Source organism: Ovis canadensis, chromosome 4 (genome assembly GCF_042477335.2).
Source record: "Ovis canadensis isolate MfBH-ARS-UI-01 breed Bighorn chromosome 4, ARS-UI_OviCan_v2, whole genome shotgun sequence".
Lineage (NCBI taxonomy): Eukaryota > Metazoa > Chordata > Mammalia > Artiodactyla > Bovidae > Ovis > Ovis canadensis.
Genome location: NC_091248.1, coordinates 61,199,014 through 61,213,179, shown reverse-complemented (window position 1 = coordinate 61,213,179; position 14,166 = coordinate 61,199,014). Strand labels below are relative to the sequence as shown.

At 40.4% G+C, this 14,166-nt stretch overlaps 1 protein-coding gene across 12 annotated transcripts in view; it reads left to right on the top strand.

Moving 5' to 3' along the window:
• SRPK2 (SRSF protein kinase 2) overlaps nt 1–14,166 on the top strand; it is a 244,384-nt gene that overhangs the window by 165,598 nt on the left and 64,620 nt on the right. The gene's annotated exons all lie outside the window — the stretch shown is intronic.

Genomic DNA, 14,166 nt, shown 5'->3' with positions numbered 1-14,166 from the left:
GCAGAGGATGAGATGGTTTGATAGCATCACCAAGTCAATGGATATAAGTTTGCCAAACTCCGAGAGTGAGTGAAGGAAATGAGTGTTATGCAGTCCATGGGATCGCAGAGAGTCAGACCTGACTGACTGACTGAACACCTACCACCACCAGACTACTACTGGGGGAGCCAGTCTGTTGTTCATTACATTGGGTATAAGTTTCCTGGCTGCCAAGACCATCAAGGAGCTCTTCCTTTCTCTGGATAGCATTGAGTTACATAGTATTTTGTCTGTGGAAAGAAAATCTGCCCATTTGTTTATGGAGACAGATGTTTTCCTGGCACTGTACTCAACAAAAAACCTATTTCGTAGGTTCTGCCATTGTGTGACATAGTAGATTACGTTTTCAGCTGTGATTTCACAGAATGCATAGAAATTATTCAGGTAAAGTATTCTTGTATTTATGTTTTGTAAAGACCAAGAGCATACAGCTAAACTGCTAAAAGGCAAGCATATTGTATGATGAATATTGAAAATAATTTGATCCAGACCTCATACTCTGTGTAGACTGGATCCCAAGAATCTAGTAGAAAGGAAAGGCAGTCCATTTGCTGCCTCTTTGTTACTTACCTTTCTCTCTTGGACTTTAATTCCCTGAAACAGAAAATTATCACAGTTTGAATTCTTAGCTTCTGAACCGTTAACAAGACATTTATTTGCTACAAATTATGGGAAATGTAAATCAGATTTTATATGGCTTAAGGATAGATGGCAGGAAATACACACTGTTTAGGCCATAAAGCGTTAATGCCTCTCTGTCTCTCTTGTATCTTAGTATCAATTTAGCTAGTGATTGCAGGTCATTTGTGTGTTGGTTAAAGGATAGTGTACTTTTTAATTACCAGGAAGCAAAAGTTATCATTCTGCTATGAAACTTAAAGAAGGAATCTTCCTGTCTAACATGATTCTTCCATAGGTGTAGATTTCTACACATAGAATCAGCATTTTCCTTAGAAAATGAAATATTTATCTGTAGCATTTATGTAACTAGTGATTATGACCCCACAGGTAAAGGTCTGTGCCTTATAATATGGAAAAGAAGATGTTTTCCCTTCCTCTCTCTTGTAATCTGCATTTCTTGGTTTGAAAATGAAGTTATATGAAGACGAGATGTGAACAGCTGTCTTTAGATTGTGCTTCTTAGGCCAAAGTATCAGGCTGGTGTGAAAGAACTGTTCTCTGCAGAATGTTAGGCTCCACCCTACTGGAATGAGATCTGTTTGCCTCATACCTGGATCTTTTGTGGTATAGATCATAACTTGTTGTTTAAGATAACTGATAAACACTTTCAAGGAACTGATGGAGCTGATTGGCAATGTCTGGGAAAAGAACTGTGGCCCGCCCCGCCCCACACTGCCCCATCCGTTAGAAGAGATACCTTTCTCCCTGGAAGTGGATGAGTTTCAGTTACCAACATGGTGCTCTATCACCCATGAGTACTTTAGTATATTTGCCTGCAGTCAAGTACGTTCTCCCGTGTTAACCGCTACACAACTGTCAAGAAGTTAATGTTGATACACTTCTACTGCTCAGTCCTCGAACCCCACTCAGGTTTTGCCAGTTGCCCAATAGTGTCGTTTATGTGAAACCAATCCATTGCAGAATCACATTATATTTTGTTTTCTTCTTCCTTTGATCTGGAAGAGTTCTTTAGTTTTTTTCTTGGCTTTTATGACTTTGACGTTTTTGAAGATGTGGGCCAATTATTTTGTATAGTCTTTCTCAATTTGGAATAACAAAATAGTGCTGTTCTGTGAGAAGTGTTCTTCTCATTGCATCATATCAGATAGTGCATGATTTTGATTTATACCAGCACTATTGATGTTGACCACTTGTTCAGGATGGTGTCTGCCAGATAGCTCTACTGTAAAATTGCTCTTTACCCCCTCTTAGTTAATAAGCAGTCTGTTGAGAGTAACTTTGAAGCTGTGTAATATTCTTTTGTCAGAAAATTTACTTGCTTCTTCCTTTCCCTCTATCCTATCTCTCCCTCCCTCCCATCCATCCATCCATTTATCTGTCAGTCTGTGTATCTTAAATGTATTCACTCATGGGTTTTCTTTTTATTCAGTGGGTTATAGTCAGCTACTTTCCTTATTTGTTTTGATAGTTCAGTTCACTTCAGTCGCTCAGTCGTGTCCGACTCTTTGCGACCCCATGAATTGCAGCACGCCAGGCCTCCCTGTCCATCACCATCTCCCGGAGTTCACTCAAACTCACGTCCATCGAGTCGGTGATGCCATCCAGCCATCTCATCCTCTGTTGTCCTCTTCTCCTCCTGCCCCCAATCCCTCCCAGCATCAGAGCCTTTTCCAATGAGTCAACTCTTCGCATGAGGTGGCCAAAGTACTGGAGTTTCAGCTTTAGCATCATTCCCTCCAAAGAAATCCCAGGGCTGATCTCCTTCAGAATGGACTGGTTGGATATCCTTGCAATCCAAGGGACTCTCAAGAGTCTTCTCCAACACCACAGTTCAAAAGTGTCAATTCTTCGGCACTTAGCTTTCTTCATGGTCCAACTCTCACATCCATACATGACCACTGGAAAAACCATAGCCTTGACTAGGCGGACCTTAGTTGGCAAAGTAATGTCTCTGCTTTTGAATATGCTATCTAGGTTGGTCATAACTTTTCTTCCAAGGAGTAAGCATCTTTTAATTTCATGGCTGTAATCACCATCTGCAGCGATTTTGGAGCCCCCCAAAATAAAGTCTGACACTGTTTCCAGAGCTTCCCTGGTGGCTCAGAGGTTAAAGCGTTTGCCTGCAATGCAGGAGATCTGGGTTCGATCCCTGGGTCGGGAAGATCCCCTGGAGAAGGAAATGGCAACCCACTCTAGTATTCTTGCCTGGAGAATCCCATGGACAGAGGAGCCTGGTGGGCCACAGTCCACGGGGTCGCAAAGAGTTGGGCACGACTGAGCGACTTTACTTTCACTGTTTCCCCATCTATTTCCCATGAAGTGATGGAACCAGAGGCCGTGATCTTCGTTTTATAAATGTTGAGCTTTAAGCCAACTTTTTCACTCTCCTCTTTCACTTTCAATGTTTTGATGCTTAGATTTTCTCAAATTGGCCATTAGAAATCCCTTCAGGTTGCTTATGTGTCCTTTTGAAAAGTACCTATCATTCTTTTTTTGTTCTATACATTATTTTTTCACTCAGTATGTATTAGAAGTCACTCTGGAAACTACCTATAAAGCTGTGTCACTTGTTTCATTTATTGTTGTTTTTTAAGTTTTGTGTAAACCTTTTTAATTAAATTTTATATAGTTTTAAAGGTTATACTTTATCTACAGTTATTTCAAAATTTTGGCTATATTCCTTGTGTTGTACAATACATCCTTGAACCTGTCTTATATCCAGTAATTTGTACCTCCTACTCCTGCAGCTGTGTATCTTCCTCCATTCCAAGCCTGTAACCATTACTTTGTCCTCTGTATCTATGAGCCAGCTTCCTTTTTTTTTTTTTTAATTTACTGGTTTATTTTTTAAATTTCTCGTATAAGTGATATCATTACAGCATTTATCTTTCTCCCTCTGACTTATTTCAGTTAGCATAATGCCCTCTGCCAGGGTCCAGCCCCGGTGGATCCAGGGAATTCGAAGGGTGGACGGCGTTGGCGTGGAAAGACTTGTTTATTTATTAATATAAGATTAGATTAAGAAACTATAGTGTAGTATGAAGATTAAGTGGAGGAAGAGGGCTGAATAGCTTGGTTTACACGGAAGGCCAATAAAATTCCAGACAAGGAATTTGCACCATCTACGTTGGGCCACCAGCGCCTGCTTGAATATCTAAGGGTGCCTCGCCTTAAGCTCCCTTTTGTGCGGGTCTTAACAGCCAGGGCAAGTAAGTAGACCTGGCGAGCCTCCGCGCCCCAGGTGGAGATTCAGCCTGAAGTTAAAGTAAAGAGCAGAGAGAGGGAAAGGGAGAGAAGAAGAGAGAAAGACACGGGGGGAGCCAGAGTCCCAAGAAACCAGGCCGAGAGACCAGTTCGAGAAACTGGTCCGAGAAGCTGGTCTGAGAAGCTGGTCCGAGAAGCTGGTCCCATCCTTTATTGTTCAGAAGGCCTTTTATACTTTTGATAAAACATGGAGATCAATGGATAACACAAAATTATGTAGCGTTCGCAGCCCAGACTCTTTCTGTACATCATTTTGTATAGAAAAGGTCTCAGGTGATTTACATTATCTTCTGGCCAAGAGGCTTGTTAACACTTTTTGGCTCTCTTCCTTAATGAATGTTAATTTTGTTTCCCCTGAAGTGTTTTTCTTTAATCTGCATCTCCTTAAAGCATTAAAGTTACATCTCTATAGAACAAAGGTGCAGTGGGATATAACAAAGAAGGTACTTAACTCAAAGATCTAATGTTGCTAATACCAGGTCTACTACTTGCATTTCTATATACCAACTATATCTAAAAATAAAGGATATGAAAATTTGGCAGCAAGTATTGACTCAACAAATGAAACTTTTAATCAGTCCTATTCTAAAGATTTTGACTCCTCGGAAGCTCCTACATTCCTAGGATGTTTTAAGCTTCCTGTGCCTCCTGCGGTCAGGAGGCCTCAAACAATCACCCGCGCAGCTGTACGAGTCCTGCAGGCAGGCTAGAAAGCCATCAGAGGGGTTTTTGGATTGAAACACTCTTTCAAATGCAGAAGACTAAAGCCCTGAATTGACTTTTTCCAGAAAATGTCAGAAGAGTGGAAAAGCAGAGCACAAAAGCCGGCAGATTTTTGTTGGGGTACATGCTTAGGAATTTCCAGAGGGGCCCCTGAAGTCTGAGCACGCCTTGCGTATGTCAGCTTCCTTCCTCATGACCTTGTCACGGGTGGGATTCCTCACACTGGTTCCCGGCAGCCCTCCATGTCTGTCCATGTTTCTACAAAGGGCAAAATTCCATTTATTTTAGTGGTTGTATAGTATTCCATTGTGTGTGTGTGTGTGTATAAATATATATATATATATATATATATATATATATATATATATATATATATATATATGACACCATGTCTTCTTTATCCTTCTCTTGATGGGAAAAGTCCCTATCATTCTTAAATCCTTTCTTATTTTCAAATAAGATGTATTCATCTTGTAATTTTCCTACTCCAGGCCTGGAATCAGCTTTCTCCACAAGGAGCCCTGGAGATAACAGTATTTAGAAAAGAAGATCCGAGCATTAGAGTGAGACTGTTACTCTTTGGGTGTCCCCGCTTCTCAGTCCCTTAGCACAGAGCTAAAGACACACACTCCCTTTAGATTTGTATTTCTGTGTTTATTTACAGATGTATTAAAATCCATGAGTTTATTATATCTCATTTCCACTTTTAGTACCAGAAGACTCAGCTCATTTTTCTCCTTAGCCTATCTGTAGTTTCTTTCTTTTGCAGTAAGAGACTTGGCTGTCATTATCCTCATTATATTTACTTACTCAGCTTCCTTGTGTGTAAGAGTCACCAGTCATTGTCACTGCCGTTTTGGACATGTCTGCCCTTTCCTTATTGCCTAGCTTGTTCTTGGACATCCTCTGTTGCTTGGCACTACCTAGTGGCTGTGTACTGACGTGTTCGGGAGGATGGAAGGAGAGAGCTGCCCTTCACAGTCTAAGGGTATGTTTTGCTTAGTCTGTGTATGTGGCTTCTCTCTCTTCTGTCACTTCACAGCTTTGCTTGTTTCCTTCATCTTCATTCTTAGAGAATCTCTGCCCTGCCAGCCTCTTCTTAATAGTCCTGAAGTAAGAGAAAACATCAACAGAAACAAAACACACCACATCTTTTATCTCTCTTTACAAAAGACGTTTTTGTTCATTATAGGAGTTATAAGTATTTTGGGGGTCATGGTGTGGAAAGTCACCTGGAATCCCACCATCCACCTTTTGCTGCAGTAAGCTTTTAAGTTCCTGCAATTCTGAATCATTTATGACCAACCAACGTGTATCTTAACTTTTTACCTTTTTTTTTTTTTACCTCTTTACCTTTGTAAAAGCTAAAGCTCTTTCCTTATTCAGAGCATGTGCAATGTTCGTTGTTTTAACAAAAAAGCCACTGTTTAAAGGTCTGATATCGCTAATGCATTATTCATTGCTCCCTTCTATTGTGCTTGGCAGTCTCTGTGGCCTGGGACTCTTTCCCTTTCTTCACAGCTAACATGTTACTGTCCATAAGTCCCAGGGGAGTATGGACTTCAGCATCTGCAAAACTTGGGTCAAAGCCTGGCCCTGTTGCTCTCCATTTCTGTATCCTGGGGCAGGTCCCTTTGTTCTAGGCTTGAGTCTCTTCGTCTCTCCTATAATATCGTCTGTCCGTATAATAACATATGTAATGGCATCTATCCCCTATGGTTTTATGAGGAATAAAATGAGATAAATATGCTTCTGTGTATCAGGGCGTGTTACCTGATACCTAGAGAGAGGATTGTTCTGAAATATGAATTCTCTTTTTGCCAGTCCTTTTTTTGTTCAATCATCCTCTTCTTGTGTGTATTACCATCTGTGCTTACATACTGGCCCCCTGAGTGGTCTTAAACGCCTTACTTGTGGTGGACTTGAAAAGAGAGTGGTCAGCACTGCTTCTTTCTCTCCTTGTTTTTTATTGGTTACCTCTGGTCGGTTGTCTGCGGCACTAACTGTAGCAGCAGGCTGTGCAGTTTATTCTGGATTTTAGTTCCAAGTTCAGAGGATAACAGGGGTCAGGCATGGAGTCAGCTTATAAGTAAACAGTTCCAGGAGGCCCTTGTGTAATACTTGCTCACATTGTTTTTTGTTTTGTTTTTTTTTAAACTTACAGCTTCCTTATCAGTGCAAAACTTCCTCCTCTGGGGAGATTTTAATCTAATGTGGGTTTTCAGAGTGTGACCTGTACCCCCTGCATCAGAACGTTCCTAGGCCGGACTCTGAATCTTCAGTTGGAATCCTTGGGAGTAGGATCCGGACTCTAAGTATTTAACAAGTTCACTTAGTGATTGTTTCTGCACATTGAAGCTGAAGTTGGCTCACATGAGGCACCTACCATTTGTCTAAAACTCCAAAGCTATAGCTGCAAGAAGTGATCCTTCTCTTCACTTTACTCTGTGTTACTGATTTACTGTGAAAGGGGAATTACTGCTTTGAACTACATTATCTTCTAAAATTTCCCCAGAACTCTGTGCACACATGTACCCCAAGGACTAATAAATGGTGAAAGAAGGAACATTGCTTTGATATATCATGCTGCCTGCACCGACTGACTTCCTCAGAGATCCTGTTTGGTAGCTCTCCTAAATCATTTTTAGATTAAGTTGGCACGTTCATTATGCAGTTTGTCACTTAACATTATTTCTGGAGACATTGGTTTCAACATAGTTGTGGCCTGACTTGGTACTAAAACATGTCGTTTCCTTATGCCTTCTTCAAATCCCTGACACATCTTATTTAGGACCCTTGATCACCCATAGTAGTGCCCACCCCACCCCATCCCCCTTAGCCCTCGTGATGTGTGATTATACATTTATTTTTGTGTTTCTGATCTCTTTCTCCTCAATCTGAATTATTTCCTATAATCAGGAGCAGTATGTTTTGTTAATCCCACTGCATTTGAACCATCTACTGTGCAGTAAGTGTTTTTGGTTGGATGAAAAAATTGTCTAGTGTTAAGCTTCAACTAAGGGCAAGGGAGTACTGGTGTTACCTCTGTGTCTGAGAAGGCGTGTCAGAGTGAGGAGGTTGACGTGCCATGGAGGACACACAAATCAGAGTACAGATCCTTCATTTCTGCTCTAAACTGTCTTAAAATCATCACGGTGCCCCAGAAAGCTTTAGTAGGGATCTGGGAATATCTTCTTCCAAACATAGGGTAAACAATATGAATAGTTGCCTGCTAAAAATGTGGACTGGCTTCCTTATATACAAACTGCCCTTACCATGTGTGTTTACTGTCCATTTGTGAACAGTTTAGCCTGGTTGAATGTTAGTAATTCTCAAAATGTAATGTTGGTTACAAGTTCATATTGGTCTTCTCTCTGCACAATCTGTGATTTATGACTATTTTATAGCTTTAAGGTTTGCTTGTTTTTTAAGGGAAAAAAGCAACATTCATTACACAAGTTGACTTAGAAATGGTGTCATTTAGCTGGAATATTTTATTGAAAGTATAGTCTTTTTTTTTTCAGGCACAACTTTATTATTATTTTTTCTTTTGTTTTGAAATCAGTAAAGGAGACTGGGTTCTAGAAGCAGCAGTAATATGATGCAGCAAGTCTGTGCATTCTTCTTTTTTGTTTATGTTTAAATACATCTAAATTATCACACTGTTGGCACACCTCATTTGTATGAAATTCTGCACCACACATACTAATTGTAGTAAGGTTAGCCTCTCATGCCAGTTAAAAAAAAGAAAAGACTACTCTGGAAGATAATTTTCACTGAACTCTAACCAACCTTGGTTAAGTGGACAGTGACAAGATTATAAATGATACAAAAAATAACATTTTAACATTTGGGTAATTTTTAATATATTCTACCCTCATATGGTCCTCAGAATTAAACCATAATGAGCAGAAGAGGAAAAAGAATGCCACTGAGTGCTAAGGCAGAACATCCTGACAGAGGTGATGAAGGTAGAGTCTATACTAAATATCAAGTGCAGAATTTCATAGGGCCAACAGGTTACCAGCCTATATTTTTCACTTACACAGGTGAAGTGGGTTTTGCAATTGTCAGTTATGTTAAATGCACCAAATAAAGCTCCTAAAATTGATACTATAAGGCTCCACCTTAAGTTTTCCAGACAGTAACTGTGCAGAAGTATAGTCTTTTTTATTTATTTTTTGCAGTAGGTCCTTGTTGATTGTCTGTTTTAAACATAGCAGTGTATACTTGTCAATCCCAAACTCCCAGTCTATCCCAAGCCCTCACCCTTCTCCTCCATAATTGTAAGTTCATTTTCTAAGTCTGTGAGTCCATTTCAGTTTTGTAAGTAAGTTAATCGTTTTTAAGGTTCCCTATATAAGCGACATCATAGGATATTTTTCTTTCTCTGTGTGATTACTTCACTTGGTAAGTCCAGGTCCATCCAAAAATGTAGTCTTTAGTTTCTGTTCTTTTTGAAAGTAAAAAATAAACTTTATTCATTCACAGTTCTTTTCCTTAAAACCACTAACGCTGCATACATACTGAATTCACCATGGTAGTCTGTGTTTTTAAAAATTACTTGGCTTAATTTGGCTTACTTGAAGCCTTGAGAAGGGATTCTGCGTATCTATATGAGGAAGGTAATATGCCCTTGAATTTTTTACATGAGCTTCATTATATTCCTTTTGCGCAGACTGAGGTGATTCCAGCACTGTCAGGCCTGTTGCTGCTGTGAATCACTAATGGTGTGGCTATTTATTGATCACTAAGCTTTAGTTGCATAACAAGGGAATTCTCTGAGGCTTTCCTATATGTATTGTATTTTACTACAGCGATTGGAAGGGTGAATGAGAAACAGCCTGTGTTTTCTAGGAGTTCAAGGCCTTATAGACTTCACTAGTAGAACATAAGCTCCTTCACGGAAGAGTCTGTCTAGGCTCCCGTTCCGTGAGTGATACAGAGGGAAAACAGTCTGTGGTCTGCTGAATACGGAGTGATTGAATGGACCAGACTAAGAAACTACTGAAGTGCCTTTCTTGGTATTTTTTGTGTGTGGTTAATTATAAGAGGAGGAAAAAGGAAAATTTGTGAGGATTTTAAAGGAATGAGGTTGTATTTGATTAGAGGTAAAAGAAAAGACTTCATAGAAAATGAAAAGGGGGCCTTTCCAGTTAAGAGTAATTGAACTTTTTTGTTGAGGGTGGGCATTTCTCTGGTGTTTTCAGTGCCGAGGGTGCAGGTTAATCCCTGGTCAGGAAATGAGATCCCACAAGCTGCTGGACCAAAAAAAAAGAACTCTTGTAGTGTGATCACCTCTCTTAAAAATGTGTTTAAGGATGATATAGCTATACCAAAATGTCAGCAGTAGGTATGAGGTTAGTGTGGAGGCTTCTTTCTCTACTTTTATGTCTAGTTGTTGTAGTACGTCTGTTGAAAAAACACTTTTCTTTCTCCCTATGGAATTGCCTGGTGCCTTTGTAAATAAGTTTACCATATGTATTAGGGTCTATTTATGGACTCCTTTCTGTTCCATTCCACTTTTGGTCTGTTCGTGCTCTTACTCTGTGCTGCCTTGATTTGTGTAGCTTTATATAGTAAGTCTTGAACTGGGTAGTGGATGCCCTCCAACTTTGTGCTTCTTTTCCAGAATAGGTTTTGACTTAACTAGTTCCTTTGCATTTATGTATAATTTCAGCCTCAGCTTATACAGTTAATTTAGATGTCTTTCTTTAATAGCATTGAATCTTCTTATCTATTGTAGAAGAGCATAACTTACCACCCCTAAAGTCTTTTTTGGCATGTGGTTTATTTTGAGCTGAAAAGGGCCAAAAGACTCAGGAAGACACTTTGGATCTTGTGCGGCCTGTGCCTGCAGCGGCTTGGTTTCCCAGTCAGAGATTGAGGCTGGGTCGCAGTGTTGAGCACACCAAATCCTAGACACTAAATTAATGGTCAGTGACAAGGACTCTGGCTTTTCAGCTTTACGCAGAAGAATTTCCACGAAGATGGAAAGTATTGAGGCAAATCAAGTATTTCTTAGGAGGAAAAGAGTACAGTATGTGTGAATAGACACACGGGCAGACTGAGAGGTAGAGAGTCCCTGAGTTGTGCCCTCCTGGCAGTTTAAATCACTTTTCTGGTGATCATGGCAATCACCAACCGTCAAGGCCCTGAGGGTTGTGTCATTTAGCATGTGAATGTGTTACAGTGAGTGTATAATGAGGCCTATGGCCTCTTGGAAGCCAGACCTTCCATCTTCTTGAGCCATGTTGATTCTCACCAGTTCCTCTGCCTTTTTTTTTTTTTCCTCTTTGCTGCTTCCCCCTGTAACTTAGATAAGAGTAATTGATTTCTAGAAAAATATTTTTAAAAAGGAAAAAAAAAAAAAGAAGAGTAATTGGTTTCTATTTGGAGGAGGGACTGGGATATGATTCTGGGGTCATAGTCTTAGCAACATGTTTATTTATGTCTTTAATTTCTCTCAGCGATTTTTTTTTTCAAGTTTTCAACGTGGAGGTCTTGTGCATATTTAATTTTTGCCTTTCTCTCTTTTTTGGAATGCTGTTGTTATTATAAGTTGTTTTTTGATGGTGTGTAAAATGTAATTGAGTCATTGAACATGTATCCTGTAACTGCTGAATTTGTTTGCTAATTCTATTGGTGTTCTGTGGGCAGATTTTTTGTATTTTCTGCACAGTCATTTATCATTTCAGCACAGTTAGTTTTCTTTTCCTTAGCATTCATTATGTTTCTTTCTTTGCTTCATTGCTCCACACACAAAATTGAATAAAAGCAGTAGGACTGGACATCCTTATCTTGTTTCTGATCTTACAGTAAATGTATAGATTAAAAAAATATATATCTCTTTATTAGATTATGATGAATCCCATGAATTTAAAAGTGAAATGAAAAGCATAAGTCTGACAAAGAAAAATAGTAGATGTCTTCACAACCTTGAAGTAGGGGGAGATTTTGTAGAGAGAATGCAAGAAGTGTTAAGGTTAAAACAATTAGAAATTGGATTTCATAAAAAATGAAACGACCAGCTTTGGATTAGGAGAAAATAATAGAAATGTATGTAGTTGACAAAGACCGTAAATTGGAGACTCTATCAGGAAACTGTGAAATTTTAGAGAACTATTCTTTGTATTAATTAGGGCATATACATTTGTCAAATATTAGGAAATTGTGCATCTAGATTGTAGGATTTCTCTCCTTCTCTCTCTAGCTTCTTTGTCTTTTATTTGTTTTCTGAATTGAGCATATATTTCTTTGTAGGTAGAAAAAAAAATGTTTACAGAAAAAAAACTTAGCAGTGAGGAACCATTGCAGACTTTGACCAGGAAAGTGCTGTATATACTTAAGGATGGTTAACTTAAAATCTTACGTTACTTGATTTGGAGAGAGAAAAGGTATATAAAAGAGAAGATAAAAGCAGAGCATTACAGAGATAGCATCTTTATCATTGATAAACTATTGGACATAGAGGGCAGCAATGTCCAATAGTTTCCATAATGTCTGCATGCTACTAAGTTGCTTCAGTTGTGTCCAACTCTGTGCGACCCCATAGACGGCAGCCCACCAGGCTCCCTCGTCCGTGGGATTCTCCAGGCAAGAACACTGGAGTGGGTTGCCATTTCCTTCTCCAATGCATAGAAGTGAAAAGTGAAAGAGAAGTCACTCAGTCATGCCCGACTCCTAGCGACCCCATGGACTGCAGCCCACCAGGCTCCTCCGTCCATGGGATTTGCCAGGCAAGAGTACTGGAGTGGGTTGCCATTGCCTTCTCCATAATGTCTGCATAGCAGATCCCTAATGAAAATTCCAGACCCTAAGACTTGGGTGACATTCTCTGGTTGGCAATACCATGTGTACCTTGTCATATGTCATTAACACTGACACTACATATTGGGAGAAGACATGCAGACGCTCTGAATTTGAGGCCCTCCTTGATTCTGCCCTAGGTGTCTCTTTCCTCGACTGACACTGATTTCTTTCCTTGACTGACATTGATTTGTAACCCTTCTGCTGTAATAAGTTGTAACCACAAGTATAGCTGCCGTCAGTGTCTTTGGTGAGTTCTTGCCAGATACTGTTAATTCCTGGAGCTGAGCATGGTGTTGGGGCCCTCTAAACCTGCACCTGGTGCCAGTAGTGAGGGTGATCTTTGGGACCCCTCGACCCTGTGGTTCTGTCAGACGTGAGGGTGCTCTTGTGAATGGTTCCAAACCTTCCACAAATATTATAGATTTGATAGGGAAACAAATGGTGTAAGGAGCATTAAATGAATAAAAAAGATGCAGATAAGCTGTTCAGAGAGAAGCCTTTGAGAGATTCTGTGGGGCCAAGAGGAGAAAGAACAAGTGGGAGAACAGAGCAGTCAGGCAGGCAGGAGAGCGACTAAAGGGTTCTGTTGCCCTTGACGTGGGGCAGATTGGGGAGCTCTGAAGGTACAGCTGTTAATCTCAATGAAAATTTCATTTCTTGGGTGTAGATTACTTGCATTTTGTACATGTCGGTGGCCCTTGTCCCCACTGGTCGGCCCACTGCATGGTCTGCCCCTCTGGATCCATTTGTCCCAGAAGAGGAGTTAGCACGTGATGTTTGTCGCAGTCTTGCCACTCCTGGTTCCTGTGGTGCTGCCAGCACCCTCTGTGAGGTGCTATGGTCTGTGTACTCAGTACCAGAGCAGGATTGTGTGGGGCAGGCAGTGAGAGTGCTGTGCCCACATACCTGCATGCCCGCGCCCCTGCACCTGCCCTTCGTGGGTTCTGCAGCTATCCCGCAGCTCAGCTGTCCCACAGCCCAGCTCTCCACCAGCCTGCAGGCTGGTTCCGAAAGGGTCCAGAGTCCATGCGATGGCTTCGCTTCTACTCCTTCTGTGTCCTGTCCTCCCGCACCCATTATGGACTCACTGGAACACAAAATCCCTTCCTTCTTGCGGCTTCAAACTGAAACATTCTTACCAATCTGAAACATTCTTACCAATCATTTCTCCTAGTTTGACTCTTTAGGAGCTGTTCACTAATTTCCTATGTGAACCCACATGTTTGATTCTTATGTGGTATTTAAGGTATAATTCTAAATATGTTTACAAACAGAACCTGGTAATGGGGCAAGTTTTTCTCTTTCTTAAAATTTATTTTTGCTGAGATATAATTGATATGTTGTGTAAGTTTTAAGGTGTACACTGTGTAGGATAAGGTGTTTATTTGATAGGTTTATATATTGCAAAATGATTACTACCATATACCTCTGTCATGAACTTCCCTGATGGCTCAGATGGTAAAGAATTTGGCTGCAACGTGGGAGACCCAGGTTCGATCTCTGGGTTGGGAAGATCCCCTGGAGAAGGGAATGGCAACCCACTCCAGTATTCTTGCCTGGGAAAGTCCATGGACAGAGGAGCCTGGAGGGCTACAGTCCATGGTTGCAGAGACATGACTGAGTGACTAACACCTCTGTCATATCACGTAATTATCATTTTACTTCTTTTTGTGATCGGAACAGTTA